The sequence below is a fragment of the Capsicum annuum genome, chromosome 10, assembly GCF_002878395.1.
Source record: "Capsicum annuum cultivar UCD-10X-F1 chromosome 10, UCD10Xv1.1, whole genome shotgun sequence".
Taxonomy (NCBI): domain Eukaryota; kingdom Viridiplantae; phylum Streptophyta; class Magnoliopsida; order Solanales; family Solanaceae; genus Capsicum; species Capsicum annuum.
The window spans coordinates 151031314-151046719 of NC_061120.1; the positions used below are offsets into that span (position 1 = coordinate 151031314).

The 15406-nt window shown below is 32.4% G+C and overlaps 1 pseudogene; it reads left to right on the forward strand.

Moving 5' to 3' along the window:
- Window positions 1-4526: 4526 nt before the first annotated feature.
- Window positions 4527-5851, forward strand: LOC107845208 (annotated as a pseudogene).
- The last annotated feature ends 9555 nt before the right edge of the window (window positions 5852-15406 follow it).

Consider the following 15406-nt stretch of genomic DNA (forward strand, 5'->3'; position numbering starts at 1 on the left):
AACTACGTAGCCAGCATAGGTTGAGACATCATATCCTACTATATGAGCATAGATGAGGTGGATTAACCTGTTATATGAGGATTCCCATCGTTCTCACTAAAGTTACATATTATATAAGGGTTTCTCACAGATTATCCTTACTAGTGGCGCGGTATTGACACCCTTCCAATTGGGGTTACAGATTAGACCCTAACTTAGCTATAATGGATTATATGGGGCATATCGGTTAGATAACTATTTCCCATAGTTTCAGTTATAGAATCAGGACTATTAGATACAGCCATTCAGTCTCAGTAATAGAACTCAGATATTTTTACTGAATTCAAGACTGTCAGATACAGTCAACTTAGAACAGTACAAAACTAAGCTAGTTCCATTAGAAACTTGACTATCAGATACAATCGCTCTGCATCAGTTATTTCAGTTATACAGTTATTCGTATCTCATGTTATCAGTACTCAAATTCAGTAATTATGTTATCACAAACTCAGTTACAGTTATTATGTATTCATGCATGCATTCTCATGTTCATGTTGTTCAGTCAGTTAGTACAGTTCATTCATGTGAACCCTTTGCATTTATCCTACCTTCCATGTATACCATTACATTCAAAGTACTGACGCATTTGCGCTATAGTGTTTTATACCGTACATTCAAAAGCACGAGTTCCAGAGCATCAGTAGCATTCCAGTCTCAATAGTTAGAGTTATTAGTGAGTCCTCATCTTTTGAGGAAATGATCATTATTTTATTATCTCATTAATTAATTTATTAGTTGGAGTTAGTTGGGCACATGTCTCATCAACTCCTTATTCAGATAGTTCAGTCAGTTAGAGTATTTTCAGACTATCATGTCAAACAGTTATTTCAATGTTTTGGGTATTTCATACCCCATCCATATATTATGATTTATTAGTTATGTTATAGTTTTGAACCTTATGGCCTTTCAGCTTTTATTTATGTATTTATATGGTATATTATGCAGTATACATGTACAAATATCAATCATGGGTTTGCTTGTGGTCCTTCGGGGTCATGAGCACCATGTAGCATTCTGGGTACCAGATTCGGGGTGTTACATAAGCAAAAAGCCAAGAAAGTCTTAGTGCAATACAAAACCTTAGCCTACCTCAAATCCTTTGTTTAAAGTCACCTTCAAGCCACACTTTTTCTTTTTGTTCTCGTCAATTCGTTCTTGATCTATACAATACAAGATATACATATATTTTAATAATTCATCCTTTTTAACTACTAGGGATCAAAATTAATTGATTTTAACCATAACTTACCATATTTCATCATCTTAAAATTTTCTTATCATATCCTTCAACCTCATGAATTTTACTTGGAGTAGAGTAAAAAACCATAATTTGAGATTCATTAATATTTTCTATCACCGTAGGATCATTACATATTGAATTCATAAATATTCTCATTATTTTTCATCAATTTTTATAAAATATGGTTAAGCCTCAAAGCCCACCAAGCCCACTATTAATCCGTTTCTAGTTAATTTCTAAGGTTAAATGAAGTAATTTCAAGTCTATTTGTAAACAAAGTAATTTCAAGTCTAATAGTTAAACGATTATGGTATGACATAATTAGAATAGCTTCCAAGTATATTTGTAAGACGATACCAAATTGGAAATTCCTAAATAAAAAACTCCTTGGTTAATGGTTGATTTATATGCAAATTATTTTAATTTGGTCTTAAAGAAAATTGTGTAGCTCACTGAGAAGGTGTAGTCCGGGGGGACCAATACTTTAAACCACATTTGCTGACGTTGGAGATATATATAGCCATTATATCTAATATAATAATTATATTTTGGATTGCTATCGCCTTAGTGTCTTTAACCATTCCTTGGTACATGCGACTAACATAGACTAGGCTCTTTTGATAAGGGAAGTCAAACCCATATAGCTCGTGGGTGCCTGAAAAGTTGATATGAGCTACATAGTTCATGACTAATAATTTAAAGGACCATATTTCATGTTACTTGTCCCTATATAAATGTATATATGTTGCACATATGGTTTATGACTATATATTTTTGGTAAATATATATTTTATCCCTTTTCTTGGATTGCGTGCTATTACTCATTATACTGACCATCCCTGAACTCTATATCATGAATGATGTAGGTTTTGAGGGCTTTTTGGTGACCTTGTGCAGCGTTAGGTGGTTTGATACCCCTGTTGATCAGCTGTGAAGTGGTGAGCCTCCATCCTTTGAAAGGCCTGGTCATTTCATTAAGCTTTCTTTATTATTCAAGAATTTATGGGTTTCCTTTGTCATAGTTGGAGGCATGTGCTGACTTAGTTGGTATTCTTGGATTAGAGGCTTCTACGGATAGTATTGGACTTTATGGTTATTTTATTTTTACTTTCAGACTTTCTTTTAACTTATCTATCCCTCTTATTATTTTGGTTGGCTTCCATTGTTTATCCTTATGATTATGCTCTTGAGGTAAGGCTTGGGTTTATCTCAGGCTTTAGTTGGTTAGGGATGTTCGTCATGGCCAGTTCCCGATTCAGGTCGTGACAAACCTTTCAATATAGACTTGGTAAGAGAGGCTCAAGAAAAAGTAATATTTATTCAAATTAAGTTGTTAGCTACTTAAATAAAGTAGAAAGAGTTTGTGAACCATAATGTAAGAGACATGGACTTCAAGATTGGTAAGAAAGTTTTTCTTAAATTATCTCATATAAAGGAAGTCATGAGGTTCGTTAAGAGGGGCCAGCTCATCCTTGGTATATTGGTCCCTTTGAGGTTCTTGAAGATAATGTGGATCCTGTTATATACAAATTATCTTTACCACTGAGATTATCGGGAGTCCATCTGGTATTTCATGTCAGGTGAGTTTGACGGGTCCATGAGTAAACTGGGGAATATATTTATAAGCTTGATAATTTGTTTACTTGTCTTGATATGTGTTGACTTGGCTTGACTGAATGTGATATGGTGATATTTTTTTGGCTTATTGGTTTTAATCCTAAACTGTTTATTTGATGTTGTTTTCCTAAGTATATGTTGGTCTTGAGCATGGATTAACTTGTGGTACTATATTTTGTTTATATGTTCACATTCTCATCTCGGGTTGGCCAAATGAAGCTATCAGTATACTATTATTTTCTTGTGTATTGTACTACACCAGCTCTTACTTTTGTGAGTGTAGCGTATATTCCAACGGATCCTACTAGATCTCACTTGTGATCCCAACAATTGATTTTAGATTTCATAGTGACCAACATATCTGGGTTACCATGAGATCTTTCTCTTCATGACATAGTTCATTATCTAGACTTATGCTTTCATTTTAGTTTTGAGATTGCATTATCTTCTTGATAATCTTAGATGTTTTAGCAAGGACAACATTTGGGATTTAGGGATGGTTTGTTTAAGTACAATATTCCACATTTAATTATACTTATATTTAGGTTTAGATCTAAATATCTTTATAGATGGATTAGTTGTAATTATTTCTTCAAAGCTTGATTTTAAGATGGTATTTTGAGATATATGGTTCTCCCACCGGCTAAGTAGTATGGGTGTCACTCACAATAGGTTTGGTTCATGACATAATGTGTTCCAATGAAAGCAATAAAGACTATAATTAATAAACACGATAGTTTTACGTGAAAACACCCAGCTCACCAAAGAGATCACAAACTTTGTAACCGAAGGATAATTCAACACATGATTCTTTCCTTAAGTTTATCTAAAGTAACCATCATTCGTTGCTTGATTATTGCACATCTATCGTTATCCACCTGTACTCCTATTGCAAGTTACAATGAATTTCCTTGACTTACTTATTTTATGTCATTTTGTCAATCATCAAAATTTTACATTGCCCAATAAAACATATTCTATGTTATTTAGAAAATAGTTAAACATGAATTTCATTATATTAACATGAGTTAAAAGATACTGTTTACTCTTACGCTATTAGTTATTTATTTATAATTATTAAATGTATAATTTAAAAATACTTCCTAAAAATAGTCTCTAACATAAATACAAGATAAGACTGCGTGTTATAGATCCTTGTGATCCAATCATTCTTCGAACTTGAACATAGTGCATGGGGTTGCCCTTTAAAAACCTAGTAATAAATATTTTGATTTATATACTCAAATATTTGTCACACATTAAGCTTTATTTATTTTTCTATCTAAAAATAATTTAATATTGATAGCTTTACTTTATGATAAAAATATCTAATTATGTAGCAATGTCTTGCATTTCCTTCATATCTTGTCATATCAAAGATACAATAATACTATCATTCAAAAGGATTAGGGAAGTTGGTAATTTGTATTGCTAAAATAAAAATCTTGTTAGAGTTTGTCAATGTATGGCTTATTATTTTGAGAGTTTCCAAACCTAGAACTATTGTCGTGTAGCCATAGTCAACATTTCTCCTACCAACAAATACAACCTAATTTTACACTCTTCGTCACAACAAAACACAAACAGCTCTCATAAAAGTGTAGCAACTTCATAAACTATAGCAATTGAAATGGCTTCGAATAGATTCTTTTTCTTCATGTTTTAATCATGTTTTCTCTAGTAAGAATGGCACTTTCTAGTTCTTTTTCATCTAATTTCTGTGATCATGTTTGTCCCCAAGCTTTGCCAACCATAAAACGTGTCGTTGAGGATGCTGTCAAGCAAAAGAGTAGATTGGGTGCCTCTTTACTACGTTTACATTTTCATGATTTTTTCATCAATGTGATATTCTTTTCCTCTTCTCAAACTTAGATATTTCTATTCATGCATGGTACTATATGTACATAGTTATGCTATTGGTTCTTGAGATGTTATAATGATGTATTTCTCGTAAATGCAGGGATGTGGCAATTCAATTCTTCTAGACAAAATTGCGACCATTAATAGTGAAAAGACTACTATACCTTCTAAAAATTCTATTAGAGGATTTGATGTAATTGACAAAATCTAGTCGGAGGTTGATAAATGTTGTGGCCGTCCTATTGTGTCCTATACAGGCATTATGGTAGTCGCAACTCGTGACTCTGTTATTGCAGTGCATTATTTACCAACTTCATCTGAGTTTGTCAATTTTTTTCTTTATTATGATTTTTCCATGTTCAATATTTGGTTTAATTACTATACCAGTGCAAAAGTTATAATAATTATGAACAAGGTTCAAGGCATTAAAGTGCTAATTATGAAAGAAAAATTCTTTCATGCTAGCTGCAATAGCTACTATATAATGAACCCTTTGCTGCTTTGCAATGATATTAGATCTCTAGTACTAGATTTTTTCATGAGCAGTTAGGTGGACCAACATAGGCAGTGCCACTGGAAAGAAGGGACTCTGCTACATCAAGTATAACAAAAGCCAATAATGATATTCCAATTATATTCATGGACTTACCTGCACTTATCAACAACTTTAAGAAGCGAGGCTTGGATGAGAAAGATCTCGTCGCTCTCTTTGGGGGCCACACCCTAGGGATTGCTCAATGTTTCACCTTTAAGAACCACATCTAAAACTAGTTTAACATTGAACCCTCCTTTTCAAGACAACGCTGAGCCAATTGCCCACGTAGTGGAGGTGATTCCAAGTTTGCTCCCCTAGATCCAACTCCAACTCTTTTTAACTCAAAATATTTTAGTAACTTGGTATCCAAGAAAGAACTTTTCCACTCTGATCCGGCACTATGTAATGGTGGTAAAACTGATAATCTTGTTAAGAAATGTAGTACCAACCTTGGGAGTTTGTCTAAAGATTTTGTCAAGTCTATGATTAAGATAGGAAATATCAAGCCACTGATAGGGAATCAAGGCCAAATTTGAATGAACTACTGGAAGGTGAACTAAAAGGTGGTAATTGATGAGGTTTACAAATAAAGTTTTTCAAGAATTAGATTGTTTTCAAGTGTAATTGTGATCTCTACTCATTTGAAGATCCTATATTCCATATAATAAGTTGATTGTGAATGAAGAGACTTAGTTTGTGTGTTTATGAGAGATTTAATCTTGTTGTTTTAATTTTCTGAGTATAAATCCAAGATATGTTTTCTTATAATGAATGAATTCCTTTCCATTTGATGTTGTTGGTTTTTTTTTAAAAAATAAGAAGATGGTAGTGTTAACGGTGATTGAAATTATTTCTTCATATGTTTAATTAAGTATAGGGGAGTTTTAAATAGTCAATTTACAATAAACATATATGTATAATTCAAATTTCAGATATATTAAAATATCTCAACAAACTAATTTTATTCGTAGTAATTGAAAATTCAAATTCACCGCTCTAAAACTAAAACTTATTATGCTAAAAAATATTATTCCAGCACTGAAAACAGTTGTCAACATATGTACTACTCCCTCTGTTCGTTTTAACTTGTCATGTTTTGACTTGACATTTTCATTAAGAAAAAATAATTATTAATATGGCTATTTTACCATAGTGTCGTGTTAATTGATGTTTATTATTGTGTCTTGAAATTAGTTTTGAGAGTAAGCAATTAATACTCAGGGTATAATAGCAAAAAATATTGTCCTACATATGTCAAAAATAACAAGTAAAAATAAAAATACAGTTAGAAAATGAATGACAAGTAAAAACGTATTGAATATCTTTAAAATGTCTTGCTAATATCATTTAAAGTTCTAGATATGTTTTCTGTAGATAATTGTCACAACTCAAAATTGGATTAACCATGGCTCACTTAGAAAGCTACTATTCATCCAACAAACAATCTGACTCCATCACGAAACAATCATTCAATCAATAGGTATAAAATAAATACAATAAAAATAATAGTATTAACAAGGTATAAATATAATTTTAGTTATCCATAGGCTACACATAATGGAAATCAAATAAGTTGTTTTCCCAAAGTTTCTCTCTTTTTCTTCCTCTTTGTCACAAAGAAATTCTCTCAACAAAGGCTAAATGTTCCACTTCATTAAAGGTTGTATTATTTATCTAAAGATAAAGAAGCCTCGTCTTATCTTGCATATTTTGACATCTGGATTAAGTTGGGTTATGAAGATACACGTTTGACTCCAACCACAATCTGTACATTGCCTTTCATAAGCTACCATGTTTCATTTTTTTATTATATAATATATCAATATCCTTATGCATTACTCTTCTTTAATCTAGTGAGGTCAAAATGGAAATGAGCTGTCTACTCTAACTGACTATGCTAGATAATAGACTAACTCGTAAGTGTAGTCGTGTAACTAACTAATAGCTTTCAGAGAAATTTATTAGCTAATAATATAACTGAGTCTAATTAATCTTTAATTCTCCCTTCCCCCTTCCCAAGTTAGAGATGTGAAGAGCACTGTCAACTTGTGTAATGCATCAGAATATTAGGTTCCTATAAGTGCTTTAGTTAATATATCTGCTAGTTAGAACTCAGAGGAGATATGATGAAGTCAGATGAGGCCAGCTTTCAGTAGGTTCCTCACAAAATGGTAGTCAACTTTATTTAATATTCTTAGTTCTCTGATGAAATACAAGATTTTTGCAATATGACGAGCAAATTGGCTATCACAACACATTTTAATGGGGATGGAAGTGGCACAAAAAGCTGATTAAGTAATCTACTAAGCTAGACTAATCATTCTGCAACTTTTTTCAAAGGTCTATACTCTGCCTGTCACTACCCAATCAGTCATGATCGACACCCATTCTAAACTATGGTGGAAGAATCATACTTAATTTAATGCTCATGTTAACCAAGTATTACATTAACATTCACCTTATGCAAACTTCGTCTTTATATATAGTTCTAAAAACCCATCATCGATTAATTTGATAAATGTCAAACCATTAAAATCATTAGATCACTAATAGAGTGTGGAAACTTCGATTTATTACATTCTCAGACCTGAACTCATCATACAAAAGCATTTAAAACAAAATCAACTGTGCATGCAAATAGAAAGAATATCTCAAAACATAACCAAATGGAAATCGTCTAAGTTTCGAAAATAAGGGGTGTCAACATCATAAGATAATCTGAAGGTTGCCTCAATGTGGTGCTCACTCTCGAATCAAGTTTGAATTAATATTTAAAGCTGAGGTCGTATGACAACTACTAGAATATGTGTTACACTCAAAATAAAAGAGTACATGTAGCATCACTACATCAACAAGTATTGATAGCATCATAGATCGATTAACTCAACATTGTACAAGTAAGAAAGTCAAAAAAGTATAAAACGATCATAACAAAACTTGTAATTAATGAAATTAATCAGAATAATGCATCATGACACATCATATAGTTACAATTCACAAGTTCACTTTTATAGGCTTCAAAACTTATTCCTTTTCATCAATCATTCCTCATTACATATATTTATCAAAATAGCACTCAATGCATATGAATGAGTACAAGTATGCAAGATGTGTGAATTATCTCTTACCCTTATCAACATCATCATCATGAACATAATATTGTATCGGCATGGTACCCGATCCATTATCATCGTATTGATGTGGTATCCAATCCATTATCATCTTTGTACCGGCATGGTATCCGATCCATAATCATAATACATCCATATAGTGCAAATGGAATGCAATGTAATCATTAAATCACAAATCATGCTAGAAGGCAATCATAATTGTTTAAATCACAAATAGGCACAAAGTCAAGAAAGTCTTATTTCTATACAAAATCATAGCCTACCTCAAATCCTTTGTTTAAAGTCACCTTTAAGCCACACTTTTTTGTTTTTGTTCTCGTCAATTCGTTCTTGATCTATACAATACAAGATATACACATATTTTAATAATTTATCCTTTTTAACTACTAGGGATCAAAATTTATCAATTTTAAACATAACTTATCATATTTCATCATCTTAGAATTTTCTTATCATATTGATCAACCTCATGAATTTTACTTGGAGTAGCGTAAAAAATCGTAATTTGATTTTCATTAATATTTTCTAGCACCCTAGGATCATTACATATCGAATTCATGAATATTCTCATTGTTTTTTATCAACTTTTATAAACTAGGGTTAAGCCTCAAAGCCCACCAAGCCCACCGTTAATCCATTTCTAGTAACTTTCTAAGGTTAAACGAAGTAATTTCAAGTTTAGAACTTAATTACTTACCTCCAAAGATGAACAACTTTAGTATTCTTCTGAAAATTACCTTTCTCAGAGCCCTCTTTTGTTTTTCAAAAAGTGGGGAATGAAAATATTTTCTAGGCTTCATAACTAAAATTCTTAATATTTGTTACCGCTGTAGTAGTTAAAGTTTCGCTGCAGCGGTTCGCGTTCTTTTACACGAAGGTCGCCACTATGGTTATGGGGTACCATTGCAGTGGTTACTTTTTCCACTACAGCGGTCCAATGCAGAAACTCTGGAACCTTCTTTAGTTTTCATTATCTTACAACATACACCATGAATTTTGATATTGGGAATCAACCCCTCCATGATAAATAGAACAACCAGATTGCAATAACTCCATTTCAAGTGTCGAAAGTTGTTACAACTTTCTATACTCGTTGGTTATCTAATTGTCACACCCAATCCCATCACTATTGTTATGATCTATTTTCAAAAACTCAAAAACGTTCCATAACTTCATGGCAAAAATAAGAAAATAGAGGTCTATTTGATTTTATTTTAAAAATAAATAATTTAGAGTCGCCACATAATTCTTAGGAAATTAAGAAAACCACTTAACAAAGGTAAAATTTTAAAGAAAACCTTTAATAAAAATAATCAGAGTCTAAGTAAGTGTTCAAGTAAATTCAAAAGAAGGTGTTAGGAACTTTCGAAAATCCACAAAGTGTTGTTCCCGGTGGATTAAACTTATTTGGCTAATTTTTGGAAACTTCTTAATTTGTAAAAATCATGAAATTATTTTAAGATCTTATTTCAAAATGACAGAATTTATCTGATACTAATTTATTTAATTTATTCTAAGTGATAACATAAACTAAACATCAAAAGTTTCAAAATAATTCTAACTTTAACAAATTTATCTAAATTAAGACTTTGAATCAAATAATTAATTCTATTTCTTATACATGGATTTAAGGTACTTAATAACTATGCAGAGATATGAAAAAATCCCCAAGTTATTCTACGAGCTTAAGTTTGCCTAATAGAGAGAACTAAAACTTAAAATATTAAATAACCATCATAAATGAATAATTTTAATATAATTTGATCCCCAAAGATTTATCTAGATTAAATTAAATATACAAATAAATAATTGAATTGATACAAGGAAATATAGGGAGAATAGATGAGATTTTGAGTCCCTTTCATTCGGACCAATAAATGTGTTTTTATAGAAACCAACAATCTCAAATCTTGACTGATAACGATGTGGTAGTAGAAATTCAGGGGTATTTTGGGGATTTTATTAAGGGGTGAGCTGGATTGTACTATTTTGGTGCAAATTTGAAATTTGAATTTTGAAAAAATTCAAATAGATTGAGAGTCGTTGTTGCTGAGCTTGGCCGGTTGGGTCGTGTTTGTAAGATTCTGCTGTGGGTTTGGATCTCTAGTTGGGTCGATTCATTGGATGTTGTTGAAGCTGTTTAGCTACTGGTTTTGTCAGCTGAAGCTTGTTGAAGCTGTTGTTTTGAGAGAGAAAAAAGTTAGGGAGAGAGAATAGATGTGAGACGTGTGTGTGCATGTGTGGTGTATGTACGTACAGGTGTATATTGAGGTTGGTTTGGGAAATTTAATAGATTTGGGCTGGGTATGTTGAAATTTGGGCTGGGGCAATGCTTGCTGAAAGAAAAGTGGGTCTGGGTTGATTAATTTAAAGAAGGGTAGGGGTTTAAGACTAGGTTGTTTAATAAAGGGCCTCAAATTCTAATTTTAGTCAATTTTGTTTAAATTTAAATCATACTGATAATCAATAGGCCAATTGCATTGGAATTATGGACAACTTAATTATAATTACAATCAAATTCAACAAAATTGACTAAAAATAAAATAAATTCTGATACGAATTATCAATCAGTTTAATCTGGAACTCCTTGATTTAATAAAGTCAAACAAATATTTTTCAAATAAATTATTTTTCAGAATAAATTATATCTAAATTAATATTTTACTCATTTGAATTAATTTGATATAATCCTTGATTAACTTTTAATTTTTAATAAAATAATTATTTAAGTAATAAAATTATACAATCTCGTATATATGATACAAAAATATATCATCGCTACTTAAAATGGAAAAGAAGAAGAAGATCAGTTTACCTAGACAAATATTTAATAAAGTTTTTATTTATATAAAATAAATGTTGTAGTTTTATTTAAGACCAAAGAAACTCGGGATTAAATTTAATCGTGGAGGAAAAAATTAGGTGTCAACAATTGCCTCCTCTCTTTGTGTAGGGTGGATGCAAGTAACCCTAGGCAAAGGGAGATTGGCGTTCCTAATTTTGTTCGACCACAAATTCATTTCTCGAAAAAAAAATTATTCTCGCACGAGTTTGCCCTGGAGTTATGTCCAGATCTCAGTATAGAATTTGCTATATATCTAAGGTTACATGAGAATTCATGTCACTTGTAGTTCATAATGCTTGATTTTAAAGAAAGATTTTTAAAGATCTCACAAGCTATTCCATATTTCAAATTTTGGTGAAATAAAAAATCTAGAAATAAGGGTATTGGGGGGAGGTTGGAATGCAATCGAGTTTTAAACACGGAGCCTAACCTATATATCCTAATGATTCAGGGAATCTGACTGCTTGTAGCTCAACTCGATCGGTAGAAAAGATAGTCTTTTTATTTTAGACGATCTTTGACTCGAGAGAATGATGGGTCATTTGAGCTTACGGTAAAGAGGCTTGTAACCTCTTAACCATGAATGCGGGATCCTTCACATCCATAGGCAATAATATATCTGAACATAATTTCAAAAACTTTGAGTGCGTTATCACTCAGATTTGAAGAAAAGAGAAGGTTACTGTCAGTATGAGTTTAGAAGTATCTTGAAAGTGAAACTGAAATTAGTATATCCAAAATATAGCATATTTCTTCAAATAGGGGTTTGCTTTGATGGTGGTGGAATTCGTCCTTTAGGCCGCGCCCAAAGAGTTTGATAATCCTCTTCGGACTATGTCCAGTTCGCTGCTAAGAAAAAGTTTCACGTTGTGTTGTGTTCTTTTTGGAGTCATCCACACCTGTGGTTTTGAATTTAGAATTTCATCCTTTCGGGTTCTCTCGACAACATCTCAACTAAAATGGTTAGTTGTTAATGTAGCATTATACTAATGTAAATTGGTGACATGATGTGCTAAGATAATTGATGAACTAATTTACAAAAACTATTTTAAAAATGTTATATCATTTTGAATGGGGAGACAACCCAACATGTACCAGTAAAAGGTGAATAATTTATCTTGAATGTAACATGCCACTTTGAATGGAGTGACGGTCCAATGTGTCTCATTGAAAGGAAGATGACCCATTTTGTATGTAATATGCCATTGAATGGAGTGATGATTCAACGTGTCTCATTGAAGGGCAGATGACCCATTTTAAATGTAAAATGCCACTTTTAATGGAGTGACGGTCCAACGTGTCTCATTGAAAGACAAATGACCCATTTAAAATGTAACGTACCACTTTTAACTGAGTGATGGTCTAACGTGTCTCATTGAAGGGTGAGCAACCCAATTTAAATATAATATGCCACTTTAAATGGAGTGACGGTCCAACCTATCTTATTGTAGGGAGGATGACCCAATTTAAATACAATATGCCACTTTTAATGGAGTGACAGTCTAATGTCTCATTGAAGGGCAGACAACCCAATTTAAATGTAATATACCACTTTGGATGGAGTGATGATCTAACGTGTATCATTGAAACATGCCACTTTGAATGGAGTGACGGTCAAATAAGTCTCATTGAAGAGCAAACGACCCATTTTGAATGTAACATGCCTCTTTAAATGGAGTGACGCTCCAACATATCTCATTGAATGGAAGACGACCTATTTTGAATGCAACATTCCAATTTGAATGGAGTGATGGTCTAACGTGTCTCATTGAAGGGCGGATGAACCATTTTGAATGTAACGTGCCACTTTGAATGGAGTGACGGTCTAACGTGTCTCATTGCAGAGTGGATGACCAATTTAAATATAACATGCCACTTTGAACGGAGTGAAGGTCCAACGTGTCTTATCGAAAGGTGGACGACCCATTTTGAATGTAATATTCCACTTTGAATAGAGTGAAGGTTCAACTTAACTCATTGAAGGATGAGTGAGCCAAATTTAAATGTAACATGCCACTTTGAATAGAGAGACAATCTAAGTATATATTAATCACCTGCACTAAGCTTATAGTAGCAAATACAATATAGGGTCAATTATGCAAAACCTATTTTAGCACGCCACATTGAAGAAAGTGAAAAGTTACATATTGGAGGAGATAACAATCCATATTATAATATGTCACTCTAAGGGAAGTGACAGTCTAATAACATGCCACTCTAAAGGAGGTAATGATCCATAACATGATAATATGTCATTTTGATGAAGGTGACGGTCTATAACATAATAATGTATCACTTTGAAGGAGGTAATAGTCCATAACATGATAACATGTCACTCTGAAAGAGGTGATAATCCATAACATAATAACTTGTCACTCTGAAGGAGGTAATGGTTCATAATATGAAAACATGTCACTTTGAAGGATGTGACGATCCAAACATCACTTCAAAGTAGGCGACGATCCATAACATAATAATATATCACTTTGAAGGAGGTGAAGGTACGTAATATAATAACATGTCACTCTTAATGAGGTGATTTTTTGGTACATAACATGATAACATGTCACTCTGAAGAAGGTAACGGTCCATAAAATAATAAAATGTTACTCTGAAGGAGGTGACGATCCATAACATAATAACATGTCACTCTGAAGGTCACGGTCCATAACATAATAACATGTCACTCCGAAGGATGTGAAGATCCATAACATAATAACATGTAACTCTGAAGAAGGTGATGATCCATAACATAATAACATAGCACTCTAAAGGAGGTGATGGTCCATAACATATTAACATGTCTCAAATAATGTAATGGTCCAATGCGTCCTTTTAAAGGATAGAAAAAACCAAATTTAATAATATGTCCTTTTGTCCTATTTGGAATGACATCCCCATCTCTTAATCATTAGGTCCGATCATTTCCTACAAAGTCCGAGGTAGTGTTAGAGATCATAATGAAGTAATAGAAACATAAATCAAGAGAAAAAAGAGAACATAAGTTGTTTGGATTATAATGGATGGTGGATTTGGTAATGCCCTTTGTCATGCTTAATGTTGTCAACATTGTGACTTTACTGTTCTTGCATCCAAAGAAAATTTTTTAGTTTTGAGAGACTAACTATTTTGGTATTGCCTTGCTCTCTTGATGCTCTTTGTTGATCATTGATTTGAAGGCTTGAGTTGCAGTCTTTATAGAATTTTTGAGGATTCCTCTCAACAATTCAGACCTAGTTCAAAAACTCTCAAACTTCTTTGTAACTTATGACATCATTTAGTATGGAATTTTTGAGATCATCTCAAAAATTCTAGATCTCAAAAATTCTGCCCTAGTCTACAATGCAAAATTCTTAAGTTCTTTCTTGCATAATGTAGTTTGAAATTTGAGAACTTCTCAAAAACTATGCCCTGATCTCAGCTTTTGCAACGTCTAATGGTCACCTTTATATAAAATGGCGAGTTTTATGAAATTTTTGAGACCTTTTCAAAAACTACTGCCCTAGTTACATCCTTCAAATATCATCTCTATATAACTTGGAAAAAAAAATTCTCTTGATCAATTTTTGAAATCCTTGTGCCCTAGTTTCAATGAAAACCTTATGGGGAATATGATTAAGCTAGTGGAGTGTCCACATATTTAATTGAGATAGGAATCATATCAAATGTAGTTCCACCGATAGATGGAAAATAAATTTTCTAAAGAATTTGATCGAAGCTGACATAGGTTGCCTACGTATTCCATTCTTGGAAATTTAGGTCCAACATAGTTCGTATATACAATGAAAAGATAAACTTACTAAGGGGTTGACCTAAGCCGACATAGGCCACCTACGTATCTCATTTTTGGGAATTTAGGTCAAACGTAGTTTCTTTCAACTAAAAGGTGCAGTTACAAGGAAATAAAACCATAAAATGAAATTACAAGGAAATAAAATGAAAAAATGTGACTACAATAAAATAAAGCAATAACTTCAATACAAGATAGAATAACACCAAAAGGGTGCCTTTGAGGAATTTTCATTCTCCTTCACGATTGATGAAGCCAATGATTATTTTGCTTTTAATCATTGCAAAGTGAGCAAGTTTGATTACCAACACAAATCAGTCTCTCCCTAAAAGAAAAATAGAAAACACTC